General features: G+C 52.1%; 1 long non-coding RNA gene across 1 annotated transcript; it reads right to left on the reverse strand.

Annotated features, from left to right (window-relative positions):
- Positions 1-216: 216 nt before the first annotated feature.
- Positions 217-4,979, reverse strand: LOC112550214. Its single transcript, XR_003093927.1, has 3 exons — positions 4,865-4,979; positions 4,256-4,516; positions 217-2,783 (listed from the first exon to the last, which is right to left on the reverse strand). It is a non-coding gene; the product is annotated as an uncharacterized LOC112550214 (long non-coding RNA).
- Between the last annotated feature and the right edge of the window lie 52 nt (positions 4,980-5,031).

The following is a 5,031-nucleotide window of genomic DNA, read 5'->3' on the forward strand; positions in this document are numbered from 1 at the left end:
CAAGTACAATGAAACAATTTGTCACTTCAATTGTCTGTCAGTCAACAGTGAGGCCTTTTCAACAGGCCAACACATGTTTTTTGAGAGCTTGTCAGCAAGGGCTGTCTAGCCAGACACATAACCATGGAAAATGGAACCTTTGTTAATGCTGCTTCTTAGAAAAGTAAATCCATTCACTCTCTTTTTTCAGGCCTTCAGTGTGGAATTTGCACAAGAAGCTGAATTGCTCCTGATCCCTAAATGATTGGTCAGAGGATTTGCATGAGGAAGCAGAAATTAATTATTCTTTTCTTGTCTCTTTATTTCCCGTAATTGTGTGTTTAGAAATGCGATTACATTCTCCCGCCGCACGAGGGGCTGGGGGAGGTGCTTTGCATGCATTTAGTGCCTCTCGGTTAAGACCACCTAATCGTTTCAAGCATTTCCTCAGATTCTCGCCCTCGTTTTCTGCTCTAATGACTAAACAAAGATGGTGCAGCTTCCCCGGGAATGCTCCTGGCAGCAAAGCGGGGCGCAGGGAGACGGGGGTGCAGGGCCGGGGGGTGAGGGCAGTTAGTCCTCATGTGAAATGGCCCTTTCTGCTCCTCTTGGCTGGCAGAGGTAGAGGCAGAAGAGGGCTATGCCAGCCAGAGGTGTTAGATGTGTCCTAAAGCCACCGGCCTTGGAGCTGGCAAGAGCTGCTCTGGGCGCGAGGCTGCTGGGTTCAGTGGGGCAGCAGGTGCTTCCCACTCTGTCCCATACGGGTAGCTCAGTCCAGACCCTGTCCTCCCCACTCCCCTTCAATCCACATCCTGGCAGGTACGTGGGTTGTGTTGTGGCGTGGTGTGGTGTGCCATGCTGGCTGGGACCTCCGCTTGTGGGCCAGACACTCACCCACATCCCTGGGCTTTGCCAGCTTGGTGGAAGCAGGGACCCATGTTTCTCAGGCAGCGCAGGCACCCCGAGGGAGAACCACAGCACAGCAGAGCTCAGGCCTGAAAAATCTGTTTCATCCAGAAACAGATTTGCAAGACATCCAGCGTGGCCAGCTTCACTTGGGCCACCTAGGCACACGGGGTGTGAGCAGCCCCAAGGGAGAGAGAGAAGGGCACAGCTCAGTGCCACGATCACAGGGACGTGGGGAGGTGGCTGGAATTAGACCGTCACATTGAGCAAACTCTGCCTGGGACCTGAATGTTGGAGTTGGAGGGGGTGAGGGCGAGGGGCACCACTGCATGGATCCAAATGCACTCCTGCCCCACGCCTGCAGCGCTAGCAGCTCATTGGGGGAGATGGGGTGACCCTTCCATTGGCGCACCCAGGCCCAGCCTCCCAGGGGAGCCCCATGGCTGAGAAAGGAGCAACAGGAGGTTGCAGAGGTGCCCATGCTTGGGGAAACTGCTTCAGCTTCAGCCTCAGCCTCATCTTCCTGAAGGGGACAGGAGGTTAGAAAAATAACCCTCGGCCACAGCCCTGACAGCCCCTTCGAGGGGAGCGGCTGGCTGGGAAAATAGCACACAGCTTCTGTTTCAGCTCCAAGAGCAGGAATCAGCTTGACCTCCTGCCCTCCTGCCTGCACAGAGGATGCCAGGAGGCAGGATTACGGCAAGGGAATGCTTTCTCGGGCAGCACGGGGAGCAGTTCCCAGCCCTCATGCCTCTACACAAGCCCACAACGCTCGGCTAGCAGGGACATGACAGAGCGCAGCCCCTGAGCCCCCAGGGCTGCAGCTCCAGGGACCCTCATGGCAAGGGCTGGTGACCTGCAGCACGGTCCTGGGGAGGAGAGCTCCCACAGCCTCTAGGGCACAGGGCAGAGCAACGGCGCCTTCCTGGGAGCCAAAAGGCACATACTGAAGGTGACTCGGCCGTGGGAATTGCAAGGGGCGTCCAAGCAGTTGAAATCCCAGGCTGCGTGTGTGTAAAGCTGCCCCAGCTCCAGTGCTGTACTCTTCACTAGAGCCCTTGCCAAGAGGAGGAAAGCCACAATTGTTACCAGCTTCCAGCACGTTGGTTGTTCTTTCCCCCCGGGGCTCTCACCCAGAGAGGGGTGCAGACATCCTTGTGCACAGAGTTGCGGCTCCAAAGCAAGCATCCCCCTGTCTTGTTCTCCCAACTGCAGAGGATCCTGAATCCGCAGGCTGGGGGGCCTCAGGGGTCACCTGGTCCAAGCCCCTGCCCATGCACTGCTCCTAATGCGACAGTGTACCGGGGGAATTATCATTCTCAGAGCTGCCAGAGGTATAAGACATGTCACATTGCTGCTCCTAAGTCATAGCGGTCTATTTTCCATGGGTCTACAGGGCTCTTCTTGGAGGCTGATTTGAGTGACGTGGCAAATGCAACAGGTTTCCTGGGCATATCAGGGGGATAGCACACCAGAGACCAGAGTGCTCACGCAGGTGTTGGAAGAGCACCTGGGCCTGCTCCGTACTGGCAGGCACAAGGCAAAGCCATAAGCAGCCACTGCATCAAGGCAGAGGGGCTATAGGGGGAGCCACCGCCTCTGAGAGGAGAGCTGTTCTTATCAACGTGCTTGGGGCGTTCTCTACCACCCCTTCAGGAGTCTGTCCTACATGCCAGGACTGACAGCACGCTTCGGAGGAAGCGTCTTACTCCAAGACAGAAGCAGCCAAAACACTGTTCCTTGGAAACTTCCTAATAGATGAGCCGTGCATTTTGTAAGAAGCTGGCGCGAGACACTCAGCGGGTGAGCTTCGCCACGTTCACACAAGTCGACGATCCATCCCTTACAGCTGCATCGCTCGGCCCACTGTAAGCTTCCTGCTGGCCTTGTCTTTGGCACTGCAGAAGAGGACAAAGCAATTGCTGGGGTTCGTGTGCCTGGGGTTAACCAAACTGAGTACAGCAAGGCCTTCATTCCCGTCACGTTACGTGGAGTCTCATCCTTTCTGGAGGAAGCAGCTGAAACCTCCCATATTTTTGCCCAGGGCTCTGGTACCATCAGATCCCGAGTCTCTGAGGGCTGCGAAATGCCTGTTTTCTCAACTGCTTGCAAAAACCAACCTCTCTCTCTCTCTCTCTCTCTCTCTCTCTCTTTTGTGGGGGTAGAAACGAAAACATCTCCAGAACTGGCTTTCCGCAGCACCGCGCTCCAAACCTAATTCAAACCATACAGGGAGCCCTGACTTAGACTCTTTCAGGCCTATAAAATGAAACAAATTGGCTTTGCAAGCATATCTCGCCATCTAAGCTATGCCTGTAAAGTCGATTTGTCCTCCTGGATCCACGCTGCGTTAGGTGGCCTGAACGAGCCTTTGTTTTAAAGCCCTCCCTTCATCTGCCCCGTGTGCCTGCAGTTGGGCATGCTGGACTAGAGAACCCTGCATCACTCTAATGTCTGGGGCTTGCTTGGGCCCCAGTAGCTTGACTGAGGCCTACAAGGACCAAGACCAAAGCACGTGATTCCTGCTCAAGAAATAGAAAGGAACAGCCCTATGGTGTAACTGCAAGCTGGAACAGAAATGTGGTGGAGAGCAGCTGGGAACATGCGGGCATTCCCACAGTAGGATGGAGTACATGTAGCCAGCTGCCACTCCTCAAACAGCTCCTCCTAGGGACCTGGGAATATGCACAGCTCTACAGCTTCCAGTGAGGTGCATCCATAAAAAAAGAAGCCTGTTACAATAAGTTGGTGCTACTGTATTTAAATGAACCCCCCCAAAAAATACCATGTGTAGTTGTAAATGTGTCTGCCATGACAGCAGGATCCCTGTCTTGTGCTCATGTCTTTCTCTGCAGCAGATAGCCTTGCCTGGTCCTCTCTGCTTGCCACTGGGCTCTCTCTCTCTCTGTTTTTTAACAATGCTGTGCAATGTTTTTTACAGGCCCGGCCCTGCACAAGTTGGCTCCAGCAGTGCCATGGCAGTGGTTGGCCGAGGGGCTAGCCAGCAAGTGTGGTGCATACAGGGGAGTCCCAGCTCTGTCTCTTCCATGGAGTCATTTATTACCCTTCTTTATCATTCCTTATACACATGCTATATAATTTTAATGGGTGTATACCTATACAACATCTCTGAATAGAAATAAGCTGGTTAAAATTATGAACTACTTCTTCATGAAATCATAAAGCGCAGTAAGTGGATATTTTAGAAATAGACCTGCTAAGAGATTCATTTTTCCATGCATGCCCTCCCTGTTAATGCCACAAGCCCAAAGGGTTCCCAGCAGCTAAGGTCTTTGCTGCCTTTTATATTATGAAAGAGGAACAGCAAGTGCGTTAGTGCTAAGAGGAATGTCCGTTGCGTCCCACTCACCTCCAGTTCTGACTGAGTCAGGCTTTGGACTGGAGCATGGAAAACAATCTCTCTGTGAGGTCTGCATTTCAGAAGGCTTCTGTCTCCACCTCCGACGGGGAGATCCAGGCTCGGACCTCCCGATAAACGAGGCAGCATGATTCATTTCTTCTGCTCCACACTGCTTTGCTGCGGGAGCTTCCAACTGGTGTGTTCGATGCCGCTGAAGTCAGTGCAAGCCTTGCCATCGCGCCCTGACAGACAGCCGGAAAAAATTGCTCCCTGTTCAATAAAGAGGAGGAAAAAATATGTTTTTAACTCTGCTCATGATCTCATTCATCCTGAGAGATGACAGGGTATTGGACTGAGCTGTTGGCTTGTTTACATAATTATAACAATGCTATAGAGTCATCTCCTATGTAATAGCAATCACATTCCACTGAAAGAGCTTCAGAGTTTACTACAAAGGCCAACAGGATCTCAGACACCCTGAGAACATATTTTTTCTGTTTTTATAAACTCTAGTAAAATTGCAATTGGCTCAAACTTTGCATTCAAAAAGCACATTCTTGGCAAATATTTTATATGCACATAAAACATCTGAGAAAATGTGAACATTATGATCTTAACTGTTTGCACATTGCAGCCTGCTAAAAGTTAGGAAAAAGCAGTCCATCGGCTGCAGCGTTTGGTCCAGGTAATGTTCTGAGCACATTTCTCCCGGGACCTGGAGAGCGGGTGATGTATGGGCATTGCTAGGGCAGAGGCTGTTGCCTAAAACAGGCCAAGCCGTTGCC

This window comes from Alligator sinensis, unplaced genomic scaffold (genome assembly GCF_000455745.1).
Source record: "Alligator sinensis unplaced genomic scaffold, ASM45574v1 scaffold98_1, whole genome shotgun sequence".
In the NCBI taxonomy this organism is placed as follows: Eukaryota; Metazoa; Chordata; order Crocodylia; family Alligatoridae; genus Alligator; species Alligator sinensis.